The 12,933-nt window shown below is 42.6% G+C and overlaps 1 protein-coding gene across 3 annotated transcripts in view; it reads right to left on the bottom strand.

The window, feature by feature from the left end:
• LOC144819406 (interleukin-31 receptor subunit alpha-like) overlaps positions 1-12,933 on the bottom strand; it is a 720,774-nt gene that overhangs the window by 152,827 nt on the left and 555,014 nt on the right. The gene's annotated exons all lie outside the window — the stretch shown is intronic.

Consider the following 12,933-nt stretch of genomic DNA (forward strand, 5'->3'; position numbering starts at 1 on the left):
GCTGTAGAGCTTTAAAGTGGGACAGGAAGAGGGAGAGGCTTAGAGAACAACAAGTGGGCTTCTGGTTGATTACAAGTAGCAGGGTGCTAAAAATCATGTGGATTGTGATGAAATGCACACAGGAGAGAGAATACTGTCCTGGAGTAAACTGCACCTGCTGCACTAACAAACTACGAGCCTGGAAATGCAGGGGTAAAGGCTAGGGATGGGAGAGGGCTATGTAGAAAATCTGGGTTGAATGTGTTTGTGTTGGTAGGGCACTGTGCACTGCACCTGCTACACAAATGGAAGCTAAAGTCTAGTAAGTTCAGCGTCAGACAAGGGAGAGAGTGTGTGTTAGGGGTGGCAGGGCAGTAAAGAATGGTGACAGCTATTGGAGACGATGGCTCCAGTGCGAGGAAGGAAACGGGCACCATGGCTCCGGTTTGACAAATAAAATGAAGCAATGGCCTATGCTCACTATATCCGTGATTCCTCTGTGTCCTGCTGCCACTGCACCATTTGCATGAATAAAAAGTATTCCCAAGGAAATGCGTGAGTAAAGGCTATGGACAGGGGACAGAGGGGTGTGTGGGGGTGCTCTTAAATGAGTAATAAAAAATATTAGGTAACTATATATATATATATATATATATATATATATATATATATATATATATATATATATATATATATATATATATATATATATATATATTTATATGTATATAAATATATAGAGAGAGAGCTAGATATCAACTTTAAAAAAACCTCAATATACTTAATTACTATTAAAAATCACTAAGGAGTATTAACAAAGTGTTTGCACATCTCTATGGAGAGTGTACTTTGCAATTCATTTACTTTTTGATCATTCATGTGAAGATGTTCTTGTTTTCTCTATGGTAGCCTCCTCAGAGGATCTTTCGCTGGGTCCTCATAAAAAACTTTTTCAGTGGCCATTTTCAAGAATGAAGACATGGCTCTTTTTGATTCACACAGTATTTCCTGACTGTTTGTCTAGCAGACGACTTGTAAGTCGCTTCATTAGAACACTTTTGTTGGTTCTGTTGTAATATGCATTTTTTCACAACGGAGAGTTTGATTGATGCCTATTTGATACGCAGATTGTTCCTTTTGACTTTCCTGATGAAGACCCTTTGTTGTGATACTGACACTTTCACTTTGTGGATCGAAACAGTGATGGAATCCTTTGCCTAGATCTTTGCAATAGTATGTTCGGCTACTGATTTGGTGAACATAATACTGACGCCCAACAATATTGGACTTTTATGTTATTTCGACCTCTAACCAGGTTTTTTTTTTAACACTTTTTTTTAAATTTACCTTCTCATGTATTATTCACCGATTGACACTTTGCACGAGCACCTTTGCACTAACGATGTAGCTCACTTATCAATGTTATTGTAAATAATACTTTTGCCGAAATATATTTGTTCTTAAATTGCACTTTTTTTATTCATCTCTCCATTGTGTTGTATATATACCATAGATTCATACATCATAATTGAATCCGACAGAACCCTTGATTTGTGTGGTATTGTACATATCCCAGGTTCTGAGGAACACAGTGACACCCCGTAGTTGATAACTGATTCCTGTGATGGTACCGGCTTTAGTTTTGTGATGAATTGTAATCATGCTTCTTGGAATGATTTTATTAGTGTAAAGTCACTGTGGCTCTGTTTTTCTTCCATTTACTCTCCCTTCCATAGATGCAGTGTTTGATGTTGGTAATGTCTATGGAGTAAGAGGGTGCTGAAGGTTTCAACTTGTACCTGCTTGTTTTAGTAGGAACATGGGTGTTCATGTTGTTTTACAGAAATGCACTGATGTTGTTTAGAAGTGACACCAGATATGAAGGCCTTGCTTTGTCCAGGAGCCTTTTGATCGAGTAGAGGGTGGTGGATGCAAAAAGAAGCAAATGGCATATTAAAATCTCAATGGAATTATATTTCACTTCCTTGCCTATGGTGTAGATCCTGCCTATGTGTGTGAGTCAGCATGCTGAATGTCTAACGTGTAAAACATGGTGGTCTAGGATATGCAAGGATGTGTAAGTGAGCCCCTGTTTTTGTAATTACGATTGTATCACTGTTGTGATAGTTGATGAGGTCAGCAATGTCTGGAGTGATGTGTACTACAGAGCATGCATTAAGGAGCAGGTAATAGAATATGTGCTCAGTATTTTGAAGGCATGTGTTGGCTAGTAGGATGTGCATGATGTTTAGGCTATGTGTTATGAGATGTTGTGTATGTGACCTAGGTCTGGGAGTGATTGTAGCAATGGGCATTGTGAAATGCTAGCTAAACACATGATGAAATATTACGTTTTATGTGCTTGCAGTCAAGCATTGTTCTTGGCCATGTTCCTTCCTGGCCCTAAGGGCCCTAAACAGATTTATTTATTTATTTATTTGAATTTATAATGTGCAACAGCTACCCGCAGTGGGTTTCCCGGTGCAAGGGATAGACTGGAGAAGAAAGGACAGAACAGAGGTACCATAGAACAAAGAGCAGCAGCTAATAGATCTTTCAAAAGAGCAAGGTTTTCAATTTTCTACGGAAACAGAGTAGGTTGGTCTCGGATTTCAGGGCAGTTGGAAGCGTGTTCCAGTATTTGGGACCTAAATGAGAAAAGGCTCTTCCCCCCATTCTTGCCAGTTTAAATCTAGGAACAACAAAGTCGCAATTGGTTGACGATCTTAGGGTGCGACTAGGCTTGTAAGGTTGAACAAGATTTTGCAGGTATATTGGGGCCGTACCCTGCTTGATTTTGAAGAGATAACACAGGGCTTTAAATTTAATACGGCTGGAGACCCTGAGCCAGTGTAGATCTCGGAGAGCTTGTGAAGCCGATGATCTGCTCAGGATATTAAGGAGGAGTCGGGCCGACGAGTTTTGTACAACCTGAAGTTTGTTAATGGTTGCTACGTCGGCACCGATGTAGAGGACATTGCCATAGTCCAGGCGAGAGGTTACTAATGCCTGGACTACGGTTCTCCTGGTGGCCTGGGGCAGCATCCATAGAATTTTCTGGAGCCATCGCAGGGTGGCGAAGCAGATGGCGGCCACCCTTGGTACCCTTGTGACATTCTTGTTTGTGTCTGCGCAAATAGGTAACATCCTTGTATGTGCTAGTACTTAGCTAGTGGTGCCCTGAGGAGTAGACTGGAGGAGGAGTGCAGGCAAGAGGTTTTGGGTGGGAACTAGTGATTTTACTTTCTGTATAGATGGATGCTTGGAAATTAAGTGATGTAATTATCTGCAGAGATGGATGCAAAAACTGAGCTTCGCTTTCTTTTTTTAAAGATGATTTTGGCAGGTAAACACTGTTTGAAGAGGTAGGTGATAGGAAATGCAGTAAAGCCACCTCCTGTTGAGATAGATTCTAAGGTATAAAGTACAATTGCCTGGCTTCTCTCATTAAATATGCTTTTGTGGGATATCAGTGATGGCACATTCAGAAATTCTTGCAGATCTCTTTGTTTGGTAGCTCTAATGCATTTTTTGGCTAATTAGCACTATTTTCCTCTTATCACATTATGCTTCAGGTCTTTCAATGTACACAGTTATATTTAATTTACCATGTTAAGAAAAGTGATCACTTTTCTAATGCTTCTAGAAATTTTTATTGGTTTCCTAACAACCAGAGAATTCAATTTAAATGTCTCTGTTTGGTTCAAAATACCTTTTACGAAACTTAGGTTACTGGGTCCTAGGCTTTGACTGTTCAGCTCCAAGAAATGTCTTCACATTTTCACTCAGGAAATCATTGAAAACCTTTCAATTCTGCTTAGTTCTTGTGACTGCTTCTTCGTCCTTATGGTATCGCATGATTGTGTCTTCCACACAAGGAATCTCTTGGGTAATCACTGTGCTTCATGAGACTCAAAAATACATCGAGCAATCAATCAAAATAGTCACTGCATAACAGCTACCAAAGCCAAATTAGGGTCGGCGTGCAGGTTTTTGAAGTGCATATTTTGCCAGCACAATTGCATCCATTCGCTATCTTATGATGAACCCTACCCACTTTCAGAAGTTTGACTGATGGTCAGTTCTCTTTTGAGTTAGAAACAACTGAGATACAATGAGAACAATGCATCAAGCAATAAAAACCAAGAATATATATAATTAAACTATTCAATTAAAAACAAAGATCTGCGAGGTTGGTTGTAAACGTATGAAAACACACATAGGATGAGGGTAGGATAACCCATTATGAAGACTGCAAATTTAAGTTGTTGAAAAATACTGTTTAAAATGTGCAAACACATGGATTACTTCTGCAACTATGCTCTTAGATAATACCTGAGGTCAAATTGTTAATTGAATAGGGCAATATGGTAAACTGAGACTTCTTTTTAATGTTGCAAATTCATGAGCGTAAGAAAGTACCATTTTTGTATGGTCCCCGCCATACGTTTTTCCCCAATGCTGATGATTATGACTTTGAAAATTCACTGGGGCCTGCTATCCAGGCCCCAGTGCCAGTGCTCCATCCCTAAATTATGGTGCACGTGAATTGTTAAACCCAATTGGCAAGGACTTTAACTCCCTTATTAGTCCCGGTTAAGTGGTACCATTGGTGAACAGGGCATAGCAGTTAAAGGTGTCACCAGGGCCTGAAGCATTGAGAGACCCAAGTAAACAGATGACAGCAGTTGTGCCATTGCAGACTGCATGAGCAGTGTAAACTGCTCTAACTTGACTTTACCCTCACCATGAGTGGCAAAGTCAAAGCACAAATTTTAATATATGCCAGTCACCCACAAGGTAGGTCACCCGAGCACAGGAGGCAGGGTGCATTATATTAAAGGTGCAGACCCATACAGATACATAGGTGCAAGCTTATATATCCCTATGTAGTCTCTTTCCATTAAGGGCTACTTTAAATGTTCAGAAGGCCTTTGGATAACAGGGCCTGGCACCCCGGCACCCAGAGGTTGCCAGCCACTGTATGGTCCCACTGAAAGAGTCATATTTGGTATCAAACAACTTGTCTCATCAAATCTGTCATGATTCCTATGTCCGATTTGTTTTGGCATACACCCAGGTGGCTACCTTAGAGGTTGCCCACTTGGTGCCCAAGCCTTTCCTGTGCCCTGTCTGACAGCCTGCAGCTGCTGCCGCCAAGACAGGAATCTGACTCCCTGTCAAGAGGAGCAAACACTCTGAGGAGTCAGAAACAAATGCCTGCCTAGGAAGGAGGTGTCACCACCCTCACTGACAGGATGGCTAGTGAAGTGGCACATCACGGTAGTGACCTTCAAAGCTCCACCACCTCTGATATACAACTAGACTGACTGCCAAAGGAGGAAACAGCCAGCCCTCTGTCCCCAGGCACATTTGCACGCAGGCAGGCAGAAACATTTGGTAGTCAGGAAACGTACACACACAAAGGCTAGCCACACCCCTAGGGTGGGCTACCTGGTGTGTACAGCCGAGGATGGGTTCTGCCATTAGGTAGAACAGAGGATTCTGGGTAGAAAAGGTGGCACAGACCCTTGGATGTGGTCACCTCAGGGGCGGATTAGCTGCTGGGGCTAGTAACCTATTGGATATTAGCATCCACAACCTTCTAACACTCCTAAATCTAGGGTTTAAATGTCACCCCTGTCACCAGAACCTCAGATCTGCTCAAATTATGACCACGGACAAAGAAGAGACCAGTGACTGTGACTTCAGGACCTACACGAAGCAAAGGAGCAATAATCTGCACCTGTGGCAACCACACTGCAACTGCATGACAACGACTCGTTCTGGACCAGAGATCGGCTCCAAATGAAAGAGGAAACTCTCAGCAAGACAAATGCAACTCCAGAATTCCCATGGACTAGAGGTACTAGTCTTCTGCAGTCCGCAGGCAAATCACACTACCGGAACCAAAAGAATCACTGACCATCGGCCCGCCGAGAGATAGCCCAAACTTTAATGGTCTAGTGCATTGTGGAAAACGTAGTCCTGACCTCAAGCAAGTTTCAGGCAGATACTATTTCCACCGAACTCCAGGACGTTGAAGTACCTGTAAGCAGTGCTTGCTACTGCCAAGTCTTGTTGGTGGCCAGTTGGACTATCATTACCTTCGACACTGCAACTCAAGGACACCCTGCAGCAACTTCAACCTACCACCTCATTGGCCCTGTTGTTGATTTGTTGCATCCCCTTCTTCACCAGCACCATCAAAGCAGCAAAACCACCACCCATGGCTCCAGTGTTCAGCACCAGGGACAGTCAGGACAACTATTCAACGGGCCCTTTGAGCCAGGTAAAATTTAACTGACTGTCAGAGCCTAGTCCTGGGACCTGCATCACCTTACCTCCCAGTGGTTTCCCCTGGACTCGACCTGCAAGTGACCAAGTGTCTCTAGTGTGTTTTCCCATTGACCGCAACGTTATGGCTTTGTAAGAGTTAAATGCACTGATTAATTTTTCCTTTTAAAATCCATAATTCCGGTTATACTCATCCAATTGTCTTTGTTTTGGTATCTAAAATGATAAACAAATCTGCTCAATTTTTATAAATTGTGTCAGATTTCATTTGAGTCGTGGCAATTATTTATCGCCCATGTTGGTACTCTGAAATGCCTAATACATAATCCTCTAGTAAAGCCTGGCTGCTCTTTGCCACACTACCAGGACTGAGCTAGAGACTTATTAGTGTGAATCATAAGGACCTTTTTTGGGTAACATGAAGGTATTGCATAGTGAAGCCTAACCAGCCTCACTGCATATTACCCCACTTTCCTACAATAAGCATGGAAGCAGATGCTTGTTAACGGAAAACAGGAAGTCCTGCCTTAAGAGGACATTGGCATGGGGAGGACGCCTTATCCCGATCTTGCGGGCTTCCGGGTTCATGAGTTTACATCATAGAAAAAAACAACTGAAAACTCTGTAAATACATGCATTATTAGTTAGATTTAATATTTTGATGTTGCTTGGGGTCAGATTGTCGAATATAGTATGTAATTATGTTAAACAATTTGCTTTCTAATGTTACAAGCTTGCAAGCCCAGAAGTGAAAATTCATAGGCTGGAAACAAGGCGTTCCACCGTAAAACGTCATCAGAACAGAGGAGGAGTTCTGTCCTGAGCTTACAGGATTTCTCTTCTGAGCTCACAAGCATATGTACTAGAAAACAATTATAACAGTCTGTAAATACAAGCAGGTGAAGCCTACTGTAACACTCCTAGAGCCCCATGCATCAAACCAAAAACCAGTCGCAAACGGGCAGTTTGCGACCAGTATTTTTGCATTTGGGATGCATCATCCAAAATGCAAAAATTGCAACTTAAGGAATCGGTAAAATTGCGATTACTTAAATTGCACTTGTAGTTAAGGAATCACAAATTGTGATTCCTTAAAAGCAATGCATTAAGCAAAAAACAATTGCGATTTCGCTATTAGGAATTGCAAATTACCATCAAACTAGAGTTGATAGTATTTTCAGATTGCTTTGAAAAATGCACTAAATTGCATTTTTCAAAGTTGCATTTTACATGCACACATGCCCTCGGGGCATGTGTGTGCGCAACATGTGGAAAAAGGGGAATTTGAGGTGTGCAACAGGGTATCCTTTTTGAACCCTTGCACCCCGGAAATTGCATGCGCAATTTGCAAGTAACAATGGAGTACTCGCAAATTGCGCATGCAATTCCCATTGATTCCTATAGGCCTCTAGGCCCATATGAATGAATGGGAATCAATTCCTTAACTGCGACTCGCAATTTGCGAGTCGCAATTAAGGAATTTTAAGTTTTTTTTTTAGGCGAATCCTACATGCATTGTATTTTGCAATTTCTAAATAACGAATCAGTAAAATTCACTATTTAGAAATCGCAAAATGCGGGCTTGATGCATGTGCCCCAGAGATTCTTATGTTGCTCTGAGCTTACTGGCTTGGAAGTGTAAGCGTACAAGTTGAAAACACGAAGACTATATCAATACATTATGATGTAGGCTTGGAACTTCTGATTCTGGGCGCACAAGCTCTGTACATTTCACCAAATTAGAGAGCTGATTGGATAGCACATTAATATTCTTCCACTATAGGAGAAAGTTCCTGTTGGTGATAGTAAAAAGACCCAGCATTAGTGCATTGATATCCTTCTGCTTTCTAGAGAAGTCACTGAAAAATCTCTGGCTGCTTGTAGAACACCATGGTTCCCATTGCTGGGGAAGAGGAAGCACCTTCACAGCAGGAAACATCTTGAGGCCTATCACAGAGCACACCATCACAGATCGAAGTTCCAGCACCACCAGCAGAAATATGTTCTGCTGATATTGATATTGATGAAGGAGTGTTTGTCCTTTCCTCCACATAAAAAGCTAGCACTACAAATAAGTTTGCAAAGTTTGCAAACAGGAACTCTGGTGGGGATAAGCTGAAAAAAGTATTTTGGGAAAATCACCCTATACTGACAATGGAGAGCCAGACACCCCATCCACCATGGAGGGAAAAAACCTATTGCAACCAACTCCAGTGGACCAACCACTTTGCTACGAGAAATTCTAAACAAAGCAGAAGATGAGATGGATCTACACCTTCATAGGATGGCTCACTATTGTACAGAGTGCATGACTCACATTTGGCATTGTGAGCAAAATACTACAATGGCAAGTTATCTTGTGAAACAATGCAAGCTATTTTATGCTTGATTTTTTTTCTCCCTGCCATTTTTTCACCGATTTCTGTTTTTCGGTTCAAAAGATCCTTTTCAACTTTAGTGTGCTCATAAAAAGTTAAACACAGAAAGAACAGCACACAAAACACAAAGGTATAAACAAGGGTTCTTTTTGAACCACTACCACTTGTCAAAAAGTAGAAATTCTTTCATAAACATAGTAGTCATTGTCTGCTTGTCTGTTACACTCTTTTTAGGTCTCGCCTGGCGTTAGCAACGTGTATGTGTTGCTCTCACCATGCGAGGACTTCTTGGAATCAATACGGGTCCAGAAGCCGTGTCTCTGCTCCGCCTGCAATTTTCATTTGTGTGCATCTTTTGGCATCATGGATTATGCAAAACACAGTGTAATGATTGCACCAGAGGCATTTTAATCCCTCCTGGTTGCCACCCTGCCCGCTTTTGGCCCCTCCCACCGGGATTGGATCTTTTACCTGCGGCGGGAGACAGTGTCTCCTAATTAGCCGCTAAGCACTTTTTTTTGCTATAACCACGTTTATCTTCAACAAAGGCTGATGCGCCTTTTATTTCTCTGGCGCGGCTGTTTTTTTTATTTCTGTGGCATTCAGCTCCATGCGTGAGCAAAATGCTTTCACTTTCGCGCTTACTGAAGCTTCCCCAGCAGTCCACTGCTGAAACACTCTTCATCTTTTTTCACGGCTCCTGTTTTGTTTGCTTAATTTCATCAGTAGCCACCTGCCATTAATCCTGTCCTTTGTTCTCGTGTTACTCTTTCCCTTTGTTGCTTTCTTCCTTGTCTTGTTAATATTGCACTTTTGTAATGTTATCTTTTCATGTTACGCTACATTGCTAATAATGGCGCACTTTTGTGTCCGCCCACTAGTTACATTTTTTTTTATATTATGCTAGTGCATGTCCGTTACATTGGTAGTGCCGGGACGCATGCTGTCGCGCACATGAGTTGCTTAAGAAGTGTCCGACAGGCCCTTTGCTGAGCCTCTCCGCCTCGTAAGCATTTCAGTGTGCTCTGGGGCTTGTAGTCCTCTGTGCCCTGCCCCTCTCGTTGCTTCCCCATTCCCCCGCTTGTTGCAGTCAGCCATCTACAGAGATTTAGAACTGCAGAAACTGGAAAGATACAGACTTCTGTGGCAGAGCAAAGTACTGTACCATGACTGTGCAGCATGTAGATCAAACAGGCAAAGGAAGAATTTGAGGGTAAACGTGTATGACATGGAATACACCACCTATTGCGTTTGTGGCACTTGAATAATGGAACGCATTTTATAGTGCAATACACCTCGGCCCCGGGTTTCAAGTCCCACAGTCTTCTGAGCAGATGGGTTGCGGCCGCTCATTGACGTTCTACTCTGCCGGACTGTTACTTTCCAACCCTTTTGATGTAGGAGGCAGGTGGTCTTTATCACTCAGACTACAGCCTACAGATTTCCCAGTCTCCCCACTGCTTTTTGGGAGAAGGTAAACCACCTTGCAAAACAAGAATGGATTGAAAACAGGGGACTGCAAAGCCTTGTGGTGTTCTGCTATGTATGTCTTACTCCTGCAGTTACTGACAGCCATGCTATCAGTGCACCACGCAGATATGTCTGCTGATGAACAGCTGTCTCAAGGAGGTTAAAGCTCAAAGGTCAGTTACTTATGCGCTAATAAGCACTTCCTTCGATGTTGTGCGGATCAGACACCACATGGTTATTTCCTCTGCCGTAAGACCCATATTGTAATTTCCTGTGAAGTCATCACGAGGCCAACAGTCCAGTGATGTAATTTCCAATGACATCATCATCATATTAGTCAGTGGATTTAAAACTTGTAAACCAGCTCAGTTATTCTGGCCACATGATGGTGGTAAGTGTGCGACTATGGGACTGAGAGTGGTCAGAGAGCAAACACTGACTGGCAGGGCTTGGGTCCATGCCTTCCATCCATCCTTGTCTGTCCTTACTTCATTTATAACATTCCCGGATGCAGTCACTCTCTGCGCCGCCGACACAAGGAAGGGCCCCGGGGAAGACAACCTGCATCTGAGGCTAATTCGTGAGCACAGACAACACTCTGCCCAGCCAGACCCCTCACCACCCCTCCCTCCCCGTTACACCCGCGCCTCCTCTGCACCCAGGTCCATGGGGGCTGCATATTCATAAACAAACAGACAGCACACTGACAACGGAGTGCATAATTCAGCAGTGGCATCCATGCATCATTCACAGGCAAGGGCAGAATATACGGGGGGCAGCGAAATATATGGAATTATAGAAAGGGTTGATATATAGGAGAACAGGGTAAATGTGAAGACAGGGGGGGTAATGTGGGGGGAGATAAAGAGAAGGAATACAGGGACAGAAAGGGGAGTTGAGAAGTGTAGTATTCTTTTTAGAATGTTCTTTTAGAATTGTTATGTGTCCTCCTACATTCTGTATCTGCATTCTGTATCTGGGAGTTGGAGTGGAAGAGAAGGGTAGCTGGTAACTGGATTGCACTGTGGATGTATAAGCTGTTGTTGGAATAAACTACTTCTTACATCAATTCTGCTTACCGAATTACTTCAAGAAGCAAAGAGAGGGAGAGGCCGATTGAGGTGCAGAGAGGGAAAGAAGAGAGAGGCAGAGTGGGAGAGGGGCACAGAGGCGAGAAAGATATCTAGATCGGCGGGAGATGCAGCGGTGGGGGATGGGCAGAGAGGAGGGAGGCGCAGAAATAGGGGAGACTGTAGACAGAAGTTGAAAGGCGGGGAGTGGGTGATAAAGAGAGGAGCACGTGAGAGTGGCATGGTATAGGAAGGTCGATAATGTCAGAAACAAAGCATAACAAGCATTGACAATGCACTAGGTCTCGCCTTTGATTAAGTTACAGCCATTTGCTTTGCTAATGGTATTGTATAGCAAAGCAAATGGCTTTAACTTAATGAAAGGCGATACCTATTGCATTTTAAATGCTTGTTTATGTATGTCAGCATTATAAAAGTATCAGGAAAATGCGACCATGTGCCCTAATCACAAAGATACATTTGGTCATAAAGCCAAGCCACTTATGAATCTACATAGGGATTTCTTGCAGGTGTAATTCGATTCACCACTGCGGATTTCTCCAACGTGAATGTGCAAAAATCTGCAATAGCAAATCCCATTCTAGAGGTGGGAAGCGGGTTTTCCAAGGAGTGCTCTCCCTTGGAAGATTAGGAATACCCACAGATATGTACATTTGTGGCACTACTAAACTCCGATCCAACCCTATTCGACCCTTGAAATGGTCAGAAATGTACCTTCCCTTCTAGGATGGAAAGGGGAATGATTGTAGGTAGGGTTTAGGTCTTCTCCATAGGGAAAGTATTCTTCTAGCAGAGAAAAAGAATATTCTCACCGGAGCTACTATTCCTCCTGTGCAGAGTTCTTCACTATGGAGAACACTGCACATGTCGAAGGTGAGCCTTAGAAACAGTTGCATGACAGTCTCAGAAGTACACTTTGGAACCTGTGCAAGGCTTGCTTCTGACCTGATTTGTGAATTAAATAAAAACATAACAGCACTTTTAGCTATTTCTTTCGTATTATGCCCTTAGTGTGTAGTCCTTACATGGCCCGGGCCCTCTGGCAAACCCCTGCGGAGCATTTGGCTACTTTCTTCCCAAAACAAATAACTGTATTGTATTACTGCAATTGATTTACGGCAGATAGACTCTGCCTTATTGTTGTTTTAACCTTTTTCCTGACTAAACCAACACAGAATGAGAATATGTGGCAAAAAAGATTATTCTTGAAAATGAGTTCTGTGTGAACAATGGGTGCTAGCTAGTAGCCAATACCCAGTTTTCATGGACGTGTTGGTCGCTCTTGTTTCTTTGAAATATTGAGCATGGCAGAAGGCCAAGTACTGCATGGGTTGGACACATGCAGCATGGGTTTGACACCACTGTGGAAGGGCTTGCCATAGACCAGGTCCTGTGCCAACGTCCTCTGTGCATAGCAGTTGTTGGCTGTTCCCAGGAACTGCCACCATCTCATGTTTTGCACATGAACCGTCCTTGAACCGTGGAATTGCTTTCATAGATGATTCTTATATTATATTATTAAAAAAAATACATTGAAATATATGTGATAAACAGAAGTTATGATTTCTTCAGCTCATAACACCTAACATACACTTCCCTGCCTTCTTTGCCCAGTCCTAGATATTCACTTAAAAACTACTTTTAAAATGCAGCTATGGTTGTAAAATACTTCCATAACCCCTCTGAAATTGGCTGGTTTTAGTTACCTACACAAACAA

Source organism: Lissotriton helveticus, chromosome 2_1 (assembly GCF_964261635.1).
Source record: "Lissotriton helveticus chromosome 2_1, aLisHel1.1, whole genome shotgun sequence".
NCBI lineage: Eukaryota > Metazoa > Chordata > Amphibia > Caudata > Salamandridae > Lissotriton > Lissotriton helveticus.